Source organism: Ornithorhynchus anatinus, chromosome 7 (genome assembly GCF_004115215.2).
Source record: "Ornithorhynchus anatinus isolate Pmale09 chromosome 7, mOrnAna1.pri.v4, whole genome shotgun sequence".
In the NCBI taxonomy this organism is placed as follows: domain Eukaryota; kingdom Metazoa; phylum Chordata; class Mammalia; order Monotremata; family Ornithorhynchidae; genus Ornithorhynchus; species Ornithorhynchus anatinus.
In genome coordinates, this window is record NC_041734.1 from 70,986,510 (window position 1) to 71,004,965 (window position 18,456).

General features: G+C 48.7%; 1 protein-coding gene across 1 annotated transcript in view; it reads left to right on the forward strand.

Annotated features, from left to right (window-relative positions):
- The first annotated feature begins 5,659 nt into the window (after positions 1-5,659).
- Positions 5,660-18,456, forward strand: part of SORT1 (sortilin 1) — an 86,719-nt gene continuing 73,922 nt past the window's right edge. Inside the window, exon 1 of the mRNA XM_029069407.2 lies at positions 5,660-5,722. The gene's annotated coding sequence lies outside the window, so the exon portion shown is untranslated. The remainder of the gene's footprint in view (positions 5,723-18,456) is intronic.

The following is an 18,456-nucleotide window of genomic DNA, read 5'->3' on the forward strand; positions in this document are numbered from 1 at the left end:
TTAATAACAGTGTAATTAGTGTAACTGTGTAATACTAGTTACATTACATTAGTGTAACGGAGTGTAACTGTAGGAATCTCTTGGAAGCAGCGTGGCTCAGTGGAAAAGAGCCTGGGCTTCGGAGTCAGAGGTCATGAGTTCGACTCCCGGCTCTGCCACTTGTCAGCTGTGTGACTGTGGGCAAGTCACTTAACTTCTCTGTGCCTCAGTTACCTCATCTGTAAAATGGGGATTAACTGTGAGCCCCACGTGGGACAGCCTGATTCCCCTATGTCTACCCCAGCGCTTAGAACAGTGCTCTGCACATAGTAAGTGCTTAACAAATACCAACATACCTATCCACAGGCTTATTGCATTAGAGATAGGTGAGAGATTATCTGGGGCCTAGGTGTACCAAGTCAGAAACAAAGAGAGCCTTTGGCAAGGTGTAGCACTTGGTTCCTGTCTGGAAGAGTAGCTAACATTTGAACTACCACTGTTGTAAGAGTAAAGAGTCAGAGGTCATGGGTTCAAATCCCGCCTCAGCCGCTAGTCAGCTGTGTGACTTTGGGCAAGTCACTTAACTTCTCTGTGCCTCAGTTACCTCATCTGTAAGGACTCCTTCCTCTTAGATTGCAGCCATCAGTCAGAACAACCTTCCTACTTTAAAAAGTGTTTCTATTGACTCATTGAAAAATCTTCTATTCTACTTTTTCTTTGGTGATGGTCTGAGACAGCACTGAGGAATTGTCCTGGGGTGCAGTGGGCTTCAGTTAATGGAGTCTTTTTTAATCCAAAGGCCTGACTGTGACTTTATCTCTGGAAAGGGAAGGTGTTTTTATAAGAGAAGTATTTAGGGAAGCAGCGTGCCTCAGTAGAACAAGCACGGGCTTAGGAGTCAGAGGTTATGTGGTTTGAATGCCGGATCTGCCACTTGTCAGCTGTGTGACTGTGGGCAAGTCACTTCACTTCTCTGTGCCTCAGTTCCCTCATCTGTAAAAGGGGGATTAAGACTGTGAGCCTCATGTGGGAGAACCTGATGACCCTGTATCTCCCCAGCGCTTAGAACAATGCTCTGCACATAGGAAGCGCTTAACAAATACCAACATTATTATTATTTGTAAATCTCTTGAGGGTGTAATTGTTGTGAAGGTTTGGTGGATCTTTGACAGACATTTTGATATTCTGTCCGGGATACAGAGTAAAAATCAAATGACAAAAAGATTTTGATATTTTCAAAATGAATATCCTACCTGGGCAAAATTTTTATGGAAATAAAGCTGAATTCTTTGGAATTATTGGTCCGGACATTATCTGTGCATGCTTATGATTGTCCACCAGGTGGCACTGCTTCACAGCGTGCGTCTGAGACAAGACAATGGGCCATTCATTCATTCATTCATTCATTCATCCATCCATCCATCCATCTTTGAGAATCATCCCAACAAAGAAATAATCTTTATATCCTCCGCTAATCACATGATTAGCATCACATGTCTCCTGATCAACTGTCCAGTTAAAGCAGATGAAAATGGATAAAGCAGCGTGGCTCAGTGGAAAGGGGACGGACTGGGGAGTCAGAGGTCATGGGTTCAAATTCCTGCTCAGCCGCTAGTCAGCCGTGTGACTTTGGGCAAGTCACTTAACTTCTCTGTGCCTCCGTTACCTCATCTGTAAAATGAGGATTAAGACTGTGAGCCCCACGTGGGACAACCTGATCAACTTGTATCCTCTCCAGCGCTTAGAACAGTGCTTTGCACAAAGTAAGCGCTTAAATGCCATAATTATTATTATTATCATAAACCTTCAACCCAAATGATTTCACGTGTTGACTATGAAACGGAAGGAATGTTTTAGCCTGTCTATCAGGGGGATGATCTCTTCGAGAAATCAATTTTACCCTGCTCAGGGATTTGAATCAAGGCTTTCCTTTGAAAATTCTCAACGGCGGCCTTCAGATCTCACTACTCCCTGGCCCTACTCTATCTGCTTCAACTTGGCTCAATTCCTTGGTTCCAACGAAGCTTCCCTTTTTTAATAATAATAATTATTATTATTATTATACTAGTTATGTATTTGTTGTGTTTACTATGTGCCAAGCACTGTTCTAAGCACTGGGGTCAAGATCAGGTAATCAGGCTGTCCCACATGAGGTTCATAGTCTTAATCTCCATTTTACAGATGAGGGAACTGAAGCACAGAGGAGGAAGTGGCTTGCCCAAGGTTACATAGCAGGCAAGTGGCAGAGCTGGGATTAGAACCCACGTCTTCTGACTCCCAAGCCCATGCTCCTTCCACTAAGCCATGCTGCTTCTCCCACAGCCACGCTGCTTTTTTTGTAAATTTCTGCCTCTAGATTTCCTCAAGCCTTGACCCAGACTGTATCTGAAATATGGAGTAATCACTCTGCTTCTGTAACATCTCTATCCCAGTCCTGGGAAAATATACTGGTTCTTTAAGACTGTGAGCCCAGCCTGAGACAGCGACTGTGCCTGATCATCTTGTATCTACCCCAGCATTAGCACAGTGCTTGACCTGTCCTAAGTGCTAAGGAAATACTATCATTATCCATCTCACACTGTGGGTTAAGCCCACCTCCTCAAAGCCTTCTGTGATCAATCCTGGCCATTCTAACATCCCGCACACCCACTACTTCATCTCAGATCCTTCTCATAATACACTGCACTTATGTCCTTTTTTCGGGATTCTGGGTTCATCTCGTCTCCCCTAACTGTTGTTCTCCTGGAGAAAAAGGACCGGGGTTTATTCTTAACAGACTCTCAAGGGCCTCAATCCGGCCTTTTGTCCCCGAGAATGTCACATAAGACCTGGTGAGGGGGAGGGCCATCTCCAGTGGGGTAGTTGTGTAGATAGCTTGGAGACACGACTTCTGCTTGAATCCTTTTCTCAAAGGATTTTAGGTGCAAATCCGGGACAGCAACTAGAAAGCATCCTCAATCTGAGGACTTGGTGTCCACTTGCGATCCAGCTTCCTCTTTGTTTTGTTTGTTTTTATGGGATTTGTTAAGTGCTGACTATGTGTCAAGCCCTGTTTTAAGGACTGGGATAGATACAAGTTAATTAGACCGGATACAATCCCCATCCCACATGGGGCTCACAGTCTAAGCATTGTTTCTGGTTTCTTTTTTGCCTTGGGTCTTGGCTGGAATGAACCCGCCTTTCCTAAATCTCTACTGTGAAACTGTCTCAGGATGGAGCAGAACCCTCAGGCCGGGATTATGAGTTCCGACCAGTTTATAGGTTTTAAGTTAAAACAGGAGCCTTCCCTTTCCAAGAGTATGCTAGGTGGCAAAAGGAGGGCGGGGAGAGGAGGGTGAGGGTCAAAGGTCTAGATTGAGCTTCCTCAGTTTTCCAGGCCCTTTTTTCAGTGCAACATTAAAGGCCAGTGCCTCAAGTTTCCTGTTCCCCTCGTGAGGGTATTAGGCCAGACGTTAATTGAAGGTTTTTCCACAGGCCTTTGCGAGGCCGGCGGGAGCTGATCTCTATCTGGAAGCGAAGGGTTGGGCCTAGGCGGCATGTTCCTACCGCGGCATAAAGTGGGTAGCAAAACCTGCAACCCGGGGCACGAGCCAGCAGCTCAACCAGGGTTGTCGGTTTACACTCCCCCGGAGGACGTGTGTGGCAGTGGTCATTCTGAGGTTTGTTTAATTTTGGAAAATGCTTTCCGAGGGCCGGGCTGCCCCTTCCAAGGGATGGAGCGCTCCATCACCTTGCCCCCTCTTACCTCAACTCCCTTTTCTCTTTCTACTGCCCACCCCGCAGGCTCCGCTCCTCTGCCACCCACCTCCTCACAGTTCCCGCCTTCCCACCGTCGACCCCTGGCCCACGATCAAGCGCTGTCCTGGAATGCCCTCCCTCCTCACCTCTGCTAAACTCACTCTCGTCTCCTCTTCAAAGCCCTCCTGAGAGCTCACCTCCTCCAGGAGGCTTTCCCAGACTAAGCCCCCTTTCCCTGTGCTCCTCCTCCCCTCCCTTCACACCCTCTGCTTCTCCCCTTTCCCCTCCCCTCAGCACTGTGCTCATTTGTATATATTATTTATTACCCTATTTATTTTGTTAATGAGGTGGTACATCCCCTTGCTTCTATTTATCTTGATGATGTTGTCTTGTTTTTGTTTTGTCCTGTCTTGCTCTGCTGCCTTTCTCCCCTGTTTGGCCTGTGCTCCCGTCACTGGGCAGGGATGGTCTCTATCTGTTGCCCAGTTGTCCATCCCAAGTGCTTAGTACAGTGCTCTGCACATAGTAAGCGCTCAATAAATACTACTTGTCAGCTGTGTGACTGTGGGCAAGTCGCTTCACTTCTCTGTGCCTCAGTTCCCTCATCTGTAAAATGGGGATGAAGACTGTGAGCCTCATGTGGGACAACCTGATGACCCTGTGTCTCCTCCAGCGCTTAGAACAGTGCTCTGCACATAGTAAGCACTTAACAAATACCAACATTTGAAGCAGCGTGGCTTAGTGGAACGAGCTCAGGCTTGGGAGTCAGAGGTCATGGGTTCTAGTCCCGGCTCTGCCACTTGTCAGCTGTGTGACTGTGGGCGAGTTGCTTCACTTCTCTGGGCCTCAGTTCTCTCATCTGTAAAATGGGGATTAAGGCTGTGAGCCTCATAGGGGACCACCTGATGATCCCGTGTCTCCCTCAGTGCTTGGAACAGTGCTCTGCACATAGCAAGTGCTTAACAAATACCAACATTATTACTATTACGAATGAACGAATGAATTCATTCAATAGTATTTATTGAGTGCTTACTATGTGCAGAGCACTGTACTAAGCGCTTGGAATGGACAAATCGGTGACAGAGAGAGATAGTCCCTGCCCTATGACGGGCTTACAGTCTAATCGAATGAATGAGTGGATGAATGAATAGCTGGATGGATGGATGGATGAATAGCTGGATGGATGGATGGATGAATGAATAGCTGGATGGATGGATGAATGAATGGATGGATGGAAGACTGACTGACTGAATGACAGAATGAATGAATGAATGCCGGCGGGGCTGCGGCCATCGGGCGCCCCCCCGTGAGGAGCTGCGCAGTTAGCGTAACCCCCCAGCGCTAAGTCCCTAAACCTCCGGCAGGGGGCGGGCGGGAGGCCGACTCGTCGATGACCTCACTCCATTCCCACCAATGAGCGGGGAGGAAAAAGCCCCCCTCCACCGCCCCCCCTCCCCCCCCCCGCCGCAGCTCGCGCCGCCGCGTGAGCCGCGAAGACGTTCCAGAGCCCCAAGCGACAGGGGCCGGGGAGGGGGGGCGGGGGGCGGGGCTAGGGGAGAAGGGCGGCGGGCGGAGCCAATGGGAGCGGAGGGGCTCGGCGGGAGCCGGCCAATGGGGGCGGCGCCCGGCGGAGGGGGCGGGGCGGCGAGGAGGCGGGCGGAGGGAGGGGCGGGGTCGGCGGCGTCGGCGTCGGCGTCGGCGGGGCGGACGGCAGGTGTCGGCGGGGATGGAGCGGCGGAGGGGCGGCGGCGGCGGTGTCGGCGGCGGCGGGGGCCCGGGGCCCGGCGTCCTCCCCGCGCTCCCCCTCCGGTGGGCTTGCTGCCTGGGGCTGCTGCTGCTGCTGCCGCCGCCGCCGCCCGGGGCGGGCGCCCGGAGGGGTCTGAGCGCGGGGGAAGGGGAGGGGGCGGCGGGGGCCGGCGGCGGCGGCGGCGGCGGCGGCGGCGGGGGGGGCGGCTGCCGCCCGCTGCGGGGCTTCGAGGCCGGCCTGCTCAACAACACGCACCAGGTCAGTGCGCACCGGACCCGCTCCCCCGGCTCCCCCCCGCGCCCCCCGCTCCAGCCCGGCTCCTCGCCCTAGACGCCTTCTCCCCGGCCGGACAAGGCGGGCGGGAATCCCCTCCTTCCCTCCTTTCTCTCGTCCCTTCCTCCCTCCCTCCTTCCCTCCCCCTTCCTGCCCTCTCTTCCTCCCTCTTTCCTTTCTCTCCCCTCTCTCCCTTTTCTTTCTCCATCATTTCCCCTCCCTTCTCTTTCTCCCTACTTTTCCCTCCCTCTGCCTCCCTTTTCCCTCCCCTGTCTTTCTCCCTTTTTTCCCTCCCTCTTTCTCCCTTTTCTCTCTTCTCTCTTTCTTCCTTCTTTCACCTCTTCTCTCTCCCTTCTTTTCCCTCTTCTCTATTTCTTCCTTCTTTTCCCTGTCTCTTTCTCCCTTTTCCCTCTCCCTCTTTTTCTCCCCATCTTTTCTCCCTTCTTTTCCCTTCTCCTCTTCCCTTCCCTCCCTCTCTCCGCTCCCTTCACTTCCCTTCTCTTCACTCTCCCCCCTTTTCTCCCCTTCTCTCCCCTCCCCTTCTTTCCCTTTTCTTCCCTCTGCTCCCCTTCTCTCTTCCCTCCCCTCCCCTTCTTTCTCTCCCTTCCTTTCCCTCCCCTTTCCTCTCTTCTCTCCCTTACCTTCCCTCCCCTCTCCTCCATTCTCTCCCTTCCCTCCCCTCTTTCTCCTCCCCCCTTCTCTCCCTTCCCTCCCCTCCCTTCTCTCCCTTCTCTTGACTCCCCTCTCTTCTCTCCCTTCCCTTCCTTCTTTTCCCTCCATTCTCTCCCATCTCCTCCCTCCCCTTCCCTTCCTTCTTTTCCCTCCCCTCCTTCCCCCCCTCCCCTTCCCTCTCTTCTCTCCCTTCCCTCCCCTTCTCTCTCTGTCCTCCTCTCTCTTCTATTTCCTCCCCTCCCCTCTCTTCTCTCCCTTCCCTTCCATCTTTTCCCTCCCCTTCTCTACCTTTCTACTCTCTCTTCTCCCCACCCCCCATTCTCTCCCATCTCTTCCCTCCCCTCCCCTCTCTTCTCTCCCTTCCCTTCCTTCTTTTAATAATGTTGGTATTTGTTAAGCGCTTACTATGTGCCGAGCACTGTTCTAAGCGCTGGGGTAGACACAGGGGAATCAGGTGGTCCCACGTGGGGCTCACAGTCTTAATCCCCATTTTACAGATGAGGTAACTGAGGCACAGAGAAGTTAAGAATCCCTCCCCTTCCCTCTCTTCTCTCCCTTCCCTCCCCTCTCTTCTCTCCCTTCCCTCCCCTCTCTTCTCTCCCTTCCCTTCCATCTTTTCCCTCCCCTTCCCTACCTTTCTACTCTCTCTTCTCCCCACCCCCCATTCTCTCCCATCTCTTCCCTTCCCTCCCCTCTCTTCTCTCCCTTCCCTTCCTTCTTTTCCCTCCCCTCCCCTTCCCTCTCTACTCTCCCTTCCCTCCCCTTCTCTCTCTTCCCTCCCCTCCATTCTCTCCCTCTCTTCCCTCCCCTCTCTTCTCTCCCTTCCCTTCCCTTCCCTTCTTTCTTTTCCCTCACCTCCCCTCTCTTCACCTGCCTCCCCCCCGCTTCCCTCCTCTCCCCCTTTACCCATCCAATTCCCTGCTCATCATCCATCAGCCCCCATTGGCAACACCTTCCTTGGGGAAATCATCCATTACGGCCTTGTTCTTCTCCAGCCCCTGAACCCTTAAGGACTTCGCTGCCCTTCCCTCAACACACTAGTCTACTCCTTTTCCATGGCATCACACTCACACTTCTCCAACCCTGGGTCCAAGGGGCACTCCCCACCCCGTTCCTATTGCCACCCCACCCCCTTTCCTTCTCCATTCCTCCTCCCCCACAGTCGTTCTTCCTTTTCTTTCTCCCCCATGCTCAATCCTCCTCCCACTTTCTCCTTTCACCGCTCCCCGGCCCAACGCACACACTCCAAACATTTGGGTTTCCAGGGAAAAGAGCTCCTGCAACCCACAGGAGACTTAGATGGTAGCCTCCAGTAGCAGATACCAAATTCTTTACCAAGCCACCCTGCCTTCCCCCCAACCCTCGTTTCACCCCTCTGCTCTTTGCTCTCCTTAATAGCCCCCTTCAAAGAATGTGGTGGAGAATGAGATGATGGCAACATACCAAGACGGTTGGGCTTTAACACTTTGTGTTTTATCATCAAACTGTGTCTGAGGGACTTTCTATTTTACCTTGTGTCTGTCTCTTTCTCCTTTTTTCTACTTCACCTTAGCTTTTAGACTGCACTCTTCTCCTTCCTTCTTGCATCTGTTCTCACCCCTTTCCTGGCATAAGCGGGAGAGCGGGGGCTAATGGAAAGTTGTGAGGAATGGAATCTCGAATGAAAATAGCTGTCAGAGTTGCAGAGTTCAATAGCCTCTGTTTGTACCTTGCAGTGCTTCTTATTAAAAAGAAAAAAAAGTTACTACTTCTGCCTGCCTAAGTGCCCAGAGGGCTGTTAAGTATGCATCTGCTCATTATTTGAAGTAGCTTTTAAAGTCCGTTTTTAGAAGTTGGAGGGAGAAAAGCTTCTTCGTGTTATGATGATGGTCCCCTTGGCACCATTCATCTTCATTGGAGCCCTCTTTGAAATCCTGGAGGTCTTGACTTGCATGCCCCAAGTCCTGATGTTTGCTTGCTTGCTATTCCATTTATCGAATGGATTATGAATGGAATATAGAATATGCAGGGCACTGTACTGTATACAACGGGGAAGAAACACTGAACCCGGGGAAGAAACACGATTCCCACATCCGCCAACAAGCCTTCCCTCGCTAACTTATCCACACTCCAAGTCGTGTCAACCCAGCGGCTGCCTCTTGCACTTAGAAATAGATACCCATCCTCAGCATCTGTATGTATGTTTTGAGTGAGCGTTGTGTTTTTTCTGACTTCCCTGTAAATATTTTTATCCTGCTGGATTGTCAACTCCCTGAGGGCAGAAATCATAACGACTAATTTTATTGCACTTCTCCAAGCACATAATACAGTGCTGTCCACACAGTCGGGTGCTCAGTAAATACTTTTGCGGTCTGTCTCCCCTGTTACTGTATAAGAAGTAATCATAGTACTATTTAGGTGTTTACTGTGTTCAAAGCACTGAATTAAGTGCTGGGCAGAAGTGAGAATTAGAGCCATCCCTAGCTCCCAAGGGCTCACAGGAGGGCTCCTGTTGTATCTTGCCAAGCACTCTGTACTGTGCCTGGTGCCCAATAGAGCCCGATAAACATCAATCAGTGGTATTTACTGAGTGCTTACTGTTTGAAGAGCACAGTACTAAGCACTTGGGAGAGTACAGTTCAACCAAAATGGTAGATACATTTCCTGCCCACAGAGGAGCTAACAGTCCAGAGGAGGAGAGAGACAATAATATGAATTACAGGTATAAGTGCTGTGAGGCTGAGGGTGGGGTGGATATCAAGTACTTAAGGTGCATATATGATGCAGATGGGAGAGAGAATAGGGAAAATGGAGATGTAGGGAAGACCTCTTGGAGGAGATGTAATTTTAATAAGGTTTTGAAAATGGGGAGAGTGAAGGAGGGGAGGGGGTTCTAGGCCAGAGAGAGGACCTGGGCAAGGGGTGGGTGGTGAGATAGATGAAATCGAGGTTCAGTGAGTAGGTTGGTGTTAGAGGAGTGAAGTAAGTGGGCCGATTGTAATAGCAAATCAGCTAGGTAAGGAAGGAGAGAGAGAGAGAGCTGATTGCTTTAAAGCCAATGGTAAGGACTTTCTGTTTAATGTGGAGGTGGGTGAGCAAACGCTGGAAGTTCTTGAGGAGTCGGGAGATGTCGACTGAACAGTTTTTTTAGGGAATTGATCCGGCCAGTTTAGTGAAGTGTGGACAGGAGGCAGGTAGGTCAGTGAGAAGCCTGATGCACTAGTCAAGGTAGGCTGTCACAAGTGCTTGGATCAGCAGAGTAGCAGTTGGGATGGAGAGGAAAGGGCGGATTTTGGAGGTGTTGCAAAGGTAGAAGAAGCTGCAGGATTTGGTGACAGATTGAATATGTGGGTTGAAGAGAAAGATGAGTTGAGGAAATTGCCAGGATTATGAACTTCAGAGTCAGGGTGACTTGAGAGTCGGGTGTTGTCTTGAATGAGACATGGCCCTTAACTCACAGGGACTTCAGATTTCATTCATTCATTCATTCAGTCATTTATTAAGCGCTTACTGTATGCAGACCACTGTACTTAGCGCTTGAAAAGTACAATTCGGCAACAGATGGAAACAATCCCTTTCCAACAACAGGCTCACAGTCTAGAAGGGGGAGACAGACATCAAAACAAAACGAGTGGACAGGCATCAGTAACATCAAAATAGATAAATAGAATTATAGATATATATGCATCATGAATAAAATAAATGGAATAATAAATAGGTACAAATATACACAAGTGCTGTGGGACGGAGAAGGGGGTAGAGCAGAGGGAGGGAGTAGGGGTGATGGAGAGGGGAGAAGGGGCAGAGCGGGAAGGGGACAGCCACCTAGGGAAAGAATTTTGGAGTAAATAAAGCTCAATAGCAACAACAAAATCAGCAATCCATTGCTCCTGGGAGGGAGGAGTGCCTAGATTCTGAGTCACTGCTTCAGTGATTTGTCCTTGGTACAAACTCACCATTTTTCTAGCACTCAAACAGTTGAGAAGGCAGCTCTCACCTCTTTGCTTGCTCTCCGCTCCACTGGAGCATGGGACTCTAAGCTTTGCTGCAGTGGAGCAGTGTAGGGAGGGACCTCAGGCAATGGAGAATCTCCCCCAAGCCCCTGCCAGCATCTCACCCTCCTTTTTATTTTTATTTTAAAAATATTTTTAATGGTATTAAATGCTTTCTGTCAGGCACAGTACTAAGCGCTGGGGTTGATACAAGTTAATCAGGTTGGACACAGTTCATGTCCCACATGGGGCTCATAACTTTTATTCACCTCACCCTCAGCGTCACAGCACTTTACAAGGGCAGGGATGGTCTCTATCTGTTGCCAAATTGTACATTCCAAGCGCTTAGTGCTCTGCACATGGTAAGTGCTCAATAAATACTGTTGAATGAATAAAGATCCATAATGTTTTTTAATGTCTGTCTCCCACTCCAGGTTGTCAGCTCCTTGTGGACAGGAAAGGTGTCTCCCAACTCTGTTATTTTGTCCTCTCCCAACTGCTTAATATGCTGTGCATGAAGTAAGCACTTAACAGATAGCAGTGATTGTTTGGCAGGGGCCTGGACCCGCCTCAGCTCCTGTTGGACTTCTTGACATAACCGTGAAACCTGGCAACCTGAAGTGGAAGGTGGTGCTTGGGAATTCTTTGGGGATCCATTATCTCAACTTAGAAATCAACAAAGACTCCTTAGGTTGTCCAGTTTCTTTGCCCACGGGGCAAGTTTTCTCAGCCTGAGTAAGAGCAGGCCCAAACCAGTCACACAGAGTCTGTTTATTTCAGATGCCATTGCCCGCGAGTCTATGTACATCGCTCTGTACATTTTAGATTTCATTTCTACAGGATTTTCCCTCAGAATCCCTTCTTGCCCCATTCCCCTTCCTCATATCCCCGGGGCGGGCGGGCAGACCTTTGTCTCAGATAGAACAAGTTCTCTGAGTAGTTAGTGCTCCCATTTTTTCATTCATTCATTAATTCAATTGCATTTATTGAGCACTTTCTGTGTGTAGAGCATTGTACTAAGCGCTTGGGAGTTTACAATACAGCATTAAACAGGCACATTTCCTGCCCGCTAGGAGCTTAGAGTTGGGTGGGGGTGGAGAAGTTTACAGTTTGAGGAAGGGAGGGGATTCTGTAACCCGCAAACCCTAAACCCAAGTAACCCCAAATAATCATCTCTCTCTCTTCATTTCATGCCCATCCTTTGTCCTGCAATTGGCTCCGTCCTGGCTGGATAATGCATAGGGTGACCTGCAGCATTTGGGTGGTATGTGTGATCCAGGCGACCCCTCTCAGTAGCCAGGGCAAGTAACAGCCTGGGTTGTGATGACTGATCTGAGGGAAAATTGACCTGTTCCTAAACCTTGTGTGTCTCCCTTCCTCTGAATGCACAGAGCACTCCAACCGGAAATGAAAGAGGGGCAGCGGTGCCAATCAGAAATGATATGTGTGAACCAGAAACCTGGGCTTCAGGGGTGGCCAGGTGCAATTTATGGAATCACAGATGGCTTTCCCAATGTCGCCAAGTTCCTGAGAGCCAAGTTGGGGCTCAGCAGGGGAGAAACTATGTGGCCTAGTGGAAAGAGCCTGGGCCTAGGAGGCAGAGGAGCTGGATTCTGATCCCAGCTCTGACACTTGTCTGATGTGTGACCTCAGGCAAGTCACTTAACCTATCCGTGCCTCAGTTTCCTCCTCTGTAAAATGGGGATTCAGTACATGTTCTACCTCCTGCTTACTCTGAGCCCCATGAAGGACGGGGACTGTTCGACCGGATTAACTTGTATCTACTCCACTGCTAAGTACAATACTTGGGACATGTAAATGCTTAAATACCACTACTGTCGTTATTATTATTATAAGAGCAGGGAGGCAGTAAGTCCCAGGATGTAGGATAGACAGCTAGGGAGATTTGAGAAGTCCTCAGGGACCAATTTCAAATCCTTCTTTCAGGTGAGGGCTGCTGATGAGAGTAGCTTTATATCCCTGAATTTTGCCTCATTTTAGACATTTTAGACACCTCCAGCGGTGTCTTTCCCAGGTGACCATTCCAACATCAAACCTTGCTAGTTAGTTTCCTCCACCGGCAGAGACTCCCTAACCTCCCTGACCAAAACTGCATAAGAATATTTCCTTTTCCCATCTCCTGTTTTCAGTACCATCTGGGCGAATGATGGTTCCAGGCAGCTTTTCGTTTCCAAAATAAATTTGGAGGTTAAACCATTAAGAACTGTGATCTCCCCCTCCCAGTGCGGTCACCCAGCACTTCGCAAGTTCACTAGGAAGCTAGGAGACACCGCAGTGGCTCTCCGGGCAGAAAACAAGTTGAGACCCACAAATTCTGAGTCCCTCCTGATCTTCTGATACCCTCCAGCCTGCCACAGAGCATTCCTTTTTCATTTCATTTTTGGGGGGTGGGGGAGCGGGGGGAATTTGGTAAGAGCTTACTGTGAGCCAGGCATAGTACCAAGAGCTGGGGAAGGTACAAGATAATTAGATTGGACACAGTCCGTGTCCCGCATGGGGCTCCCAGTGTTAATCCCCATTTTACAGATGAGGTAACTGAGGTGCAGAGAGTAAAGTGACTTGCCCAAGATCACACAGCAGACAAGTGGAAACCTTTGGAGCAATACTTTCAGCGCCAACAATCGGGCAGCCGATTTTAGGAGGCTGCTGCTGAGAGTTCTTTCCCTCCCCCACCTAGTGCATCTTCTCTCCAGCATCACTGAGCCCTTTGGCATTTAGCCGTGTGTTTTTCAGGCCAGATGGTTGGTTTTTTTTTTTCCATCCACTGCTTCATTGTTTTGCTGTTTAGTAAGCATCCTTGTTCTCCTTTTATTTTTGAATGGTATTTAAGCACTTACTATGTGCCATGCACTGTTCTAAGCCCTGGGGAGATACAAGCTAATCAGGTTGGACCCAGTATTAGTCCCACATGGGGCTCTCAGTCTTAATCCCCATTTTACCGATAGGGAACCGAGGCATAGAAAGTTAGTTGCCCCAGGTCATGCAGCAGACAAGCGGCAGAGCTGGGATTCGAACCCAGGTTGTTCTGACTCCCAGGCCTGTGCTATCTCCACTAGGCCACGTTGCTTCTCCTCTGTCAAGGAATTTCCCTGGAAAATGAAGCCATTGTGGGTGGCCTTTTGAAAAGTAGAGGTGATACCGTTGTACCTAATTCTCCTTCAGGCCCACTTTCCGGACTGGTTAGATAGGGTCCTCGAAGTGGTTTGATTTTCACTGTATTTTTGAAGTGTTTGCCATGTGAAGGGCACTGTAAATAAGGGAAAGAATACATGGGTGGAAATTTTGTCTGGCTTCTAGCCAAGAGTTGATGTGTGATAGACTTGCCTGTTTTGCTTTTCAATGTTTGAAGATGGAGAATATTGAATTAAATGGAATTGAAGTGCGTCGGTTCTTTGGTGCTTCGTGAGGCAGCAGGTGCGGAATAATAGCAGGGCTGCAGGAGAGCAGCTTTTCATCTGAAGTCCCAAATGCTTTGCAGCTAAGTAATATGGCCCACTTTTGTAGCCGAAGGGAGAGCAAATGCTATCCAGAGAGAGGGTTCTTACCCAGGAGTCCATTGATTTAGTGGTTCAGGAGGATGGAACCCCGAGCGCCAGGCTTTCTTCTCCAACCTGGATTGGAACATCTCGTGACTTATCTGCCATGGGCAAAAACAAAATGATCTGAAACCAGGAAAATGAAGTAAACACCCACCAAGGTGTTTATTTCCCAGAGTTTTAACATGTTACCTGCTGTGTGTTTTTGTTTTGTATTAAGCACTTACTATGTGACAGGCACTGTTCTGAGCACTGGGGTAGATGCAAACTAATCAGGTTGGACACAGTCCATGTCTCACCTGGGGCTCACAGTCTTAACCCCCATTTTACAAGTAATAATAATAATAATAATGATGTTTCTTCAGCACTTATTATGTGTCAAACACTGTTCTAAGTGCAGGGTTAGGTACAGTCCCTGTCCCACACGGGGCTCACAGTCTTCAAACCCATTTTATAGATGAGGTAACTGAGGCAAAGAGAAGTGAAGTGACTTGCCCAAGTCCACACAGCAGACAAGTGGCGGAGCCGGGATTGCATCCACTCAGCCATGCTGCTTATTATTATTTTTTAATCTGTTAGAAAAACCAAATCTTCAGGGCTTTTTAAAGAATCAAGACCTACCCTGTGTCATGTAGGAGTCTCTTATGAAACCTCCCAATTATTTTCCCTGAGTTTTCAATTCTCAATCAGCGATATTATTGAAGGCTACTGTAGGACACCATATTAAGCACTTGGGAGAGTACAATAAGATTTAGTTGACCTGATCCCTGCCCTCAAGCTTAAAATCAAGTGGATTTATACGCATGATTTCCTTCTGGAGAAAACTTTCCTATCCTCTCTTGGTCTTTTTACCTTTCCATTTACTGTGGGTACAAGCATTATGTTTTTTATTGATCACCTTTTCCAATTGGTTGTAAAAATCTCTTGTTTTCTCTTGTTGGAAATGAGACCCATATGATTTTTTTTTTCCTGTCTAGGTAGTTTTGGGAAGCTTTCTAGAGTTAAGTGTATCAAAGGAGGAAAGAGTGGGAAAGAGAGTGGAAACCTGGGTTACTTGGCTTAAGTTAGAAGTTTATTTTAAAGACATTAAGAAAGTTTGGGGGGGGAATACTGGGAAAGGTCTTTGCCCCAGAAGTGCCACAGAAAAACTCTGCCAGCCCTGGGCCGCCGCCTCGTGACTCATAAAACGTATGAGATCTGAGCTCATGGTAGATCCTGTCATGTCTGGCTTCATTAAGGAATGAAAGTCTAGGACTCCAGTTTCCAGGGAGTTGCATTAATGTAACTAATAGCCGTGATGATGATAGAGAGCCAGAGAGCCACAAGTGACCAAAAAAACAACAACCCAAACAACCCCGATAATTCCAAAAAGGGATCCATTTTTGAAGGTCTGCCAATTTGGTGTTTAAAACCTCCCCCTACTTCCTCCTTCCATTCCCTATCAGACCTACCCTCCGTCCAGCTATTCCTTCCCCCTGGCCTTTGCTCCCTGCCCCCTGAACGCATCCCTCCCACCTCTGAGGAATTAATTGGCCCGTTGGCTCAGCCTGGAATTCCCCTCCCCCACTGCTTCCTTCAAACCTCATCCCTCCCCCTTCTTCAAAATTGTATTAAAGCTCCGATTCCTCCAAGAAGTCTTCCCTGGCCCCATGGACTTCAGTAATCCCCAAATAGAAGCTCTGGAAATCGTCTTTGTATATTTTGTCTGTGTCTCTTTTTGGGAGGGTTTATGTGCTCCAATGTGCCTCGGGTTTCTTTTTGTGTGTGTATGTTAGTGTCTAAGAGATTTTAAACTCGCTGAGAGAAGGGAAGATGCCTAATTAATCCTTTATAACTCTTCAGAGTGCTGTAACGTGCCCAGTACCGTACTAGGTGCCTAAATCGGCTCCCCGTGAGTCCAGCAGAGTGACCGTCAGTGTAGTGAAGATCACATCCTCTTACTCTCTCCCCTGTGCTCAGCCTCTCCTTTGGGCTACCCCAGTGCTTGGGACAGTTTCTCCCTCCCTGCCCAAATGGCCACTGTGACCATCAACTGAGTGCCCAGCACGTCGTCAGCTGGCATCAGTTTATTATTGTTTATTTCAGGAGCCACGTTGGATGGTTCGTGACAGCGCTCCCTTCTGCCCACTCTTGGGGCAGGTATCGACCTCCATTTTACAGGGAAGTAGGGGTGCTAATGAGACTCACCCGAGGCCCCAGTCGTCGGAGAGAGGGACTCAGTAGCCTTCCATACTCCCCTCTTGCACTCAGACTATCGAACCATCTCCTTAAAGCCTGCCAGATGTAATTATAGCGTTGAGCAACTGCTGATTTTCTCCGTCCCTCCCTGCTCCTTCCTCCTCTTTCACACACAAGGACTTCTCCAAAACCATCAAAGTCCTTGGTTTCTAAAGTAAACAGGCCTTGCGGAGAAGCTATGTTTGGCGTCCCAGCCCCGAGAAGAATGCTTGTGATTGTTTGCCGGTGCTGGCAGGGTAGAGAGCCAGTCAGTCAGGGACTGAATGTCCCTTTTGGAGGCTTGAGGGACCAGTGGCCCTTTGCTTTTTATTAGGATGGATCACTGGCCCTCTGTGGGCCAGAACACCACTGTCTTCTGAAGTGTCCTTGGACCTCCTCCCTATCCTTTTTATTCTAGGGTTTAGCCTGTCCACCAGCCCAGGTTGTTCTCCTGAATTCTCTAAGCTTTTTCTCTTAAGATGTGGCTCAATCCCCATTCTTTTGTCTGAGAAATGGGAATTTCTGCCCAGTTATCAGATCTACTCTGTTGAGTGAAGGACTTCTGGTTCAGGAGGCCAGTGTGGCTCCTAAAGTCTTTGCTGTGGGTTAATAGTGCTGTGTGGGTAAACAGCCAGGGTCCCTGCAGGACTTCTCTCTGGGATTCTAGCTGAGAGCATGTCTGTTTATTATATCGTATCCTCCCAAGCGCAGACTACAATGCTCTGCACACAGTAAGCGCTCAATAAATGTGATTGAATGAATGAATGAATTTACTTTCTGGGGAGTGACTTCTCGTGTGGTGCGTTAGGGAAACAGCTTGGCTTAGGGGTAAGAGCATGGGTCTGGCTCAGAGGACCAAGGTTCTAATCCTGACCCCTCCCCTTGCCTGCTATGTGACCCGAGGCAAGTCACTTCACCTCTCTGTCCCTCAGTTTCCTCATCTGTAAAAATGGGGATTCAATATCTGTTCTCCTTTCCGTGTAGATCGTAGGCCCCATGTTCATTCATTCAGTCGTTTTTTTAGTCCTTTCTGTGTGCAGAGCACTGTACTAAGCGCTTGGAAAGTACAGTTCATGTGGGACAGGGACTGTGTCCAACCTGGTTATGTTCTATCTACCTCAGTGCAATACTTGACACATAATCAGTGCTTACCAAATACCATCATTGTTATTATTATTATTATTATCTTTGTTATTAATAAGCAAGGTGCACCAGTGGATTTAATGTTGTCTAGGATAAGTACTAGGATCTCATGAAGGTGAAGCTTGGTGCTTAGTAGATCAGTAGTTTTAACTGAGTGCCTCCTTGGTATAGAACACTTGGGAGAGTCTAATAAAATCAGTCAATGCTGAGCTAGGCAGGGATATATACACTAAAATAAATTGTAGATAGGAGGAAGTAATAGAGAATAAAGATATGTGCCAAAATGCTGAGGTTGTGAGAACCCAAGGGTTTCTTTGTTGTGTAAGTTCAGAAGCCACAGTTTTCAAGGGCGGGGATGTAGGTCAGGGAGATGAGAGATGAATCAGGGAAGGCCTCTTGGAGGAGATGGGTTTCCAGAAGGGCCTTGAACATGAGAAGCGGCGTGGCGCAGTGGAAAGAGCATGGGCTTTGGAGTCAGGGCTCATGAGTTCAAATCCCAGCTCTGCCACTTGTCAGCTGTGTGACTGTGGGCAAGTCACTTAACTTCTCTGTGCCTCAGTTCCCTCATCTGTAAAATGGGGATTAAGACTGTGAGCCTCACGTGGGACAACCTGATTCCCCTGTGTTTACCCCAGCGCTTAGAATAGTGCTCTGCACATAGTAAGCGCTTAACAAATACCAACATTATTATTATTATTATTATTATTATGGGGTGAGCGGTGGTCTGCCGGGTGTGAAGAGGGAGTTCTGGGCAGAAGGGAGGGTGAGAGCAAGAGGTTGGTGGTGGGAGAGATAAGAATGAGGCACAGTGAGTAGAGTAGGTTGACTGGAGAGGAACAAAGCTCACAAACAGGCAGAGAGGGAGGAGAGCAAGGGTGAGTAGTGGGGAGAAGAGAGCTGGAGAGCGCTTTTAAAATAGTTTCTGCTTGTTGGGACAAGGAAAGGGCAACTATTGGAGGTATTTTTGAGGAGCAGGGAAACAGGTGTAGAGTGATGTTTCAGAAAAATGGTCTGGAAGCAGAATGAAATATAGACAGGGGAGGGTGGGAGGCAGAGGTGCCTATGCTCGCCCTAGTTTTTTAAAAATGGTATTTAAGAGATTATCAAGTGTTTTTTGCACTGTACTAAGTGCTGGGAAAGATAGAAGGTAATCAGGTTG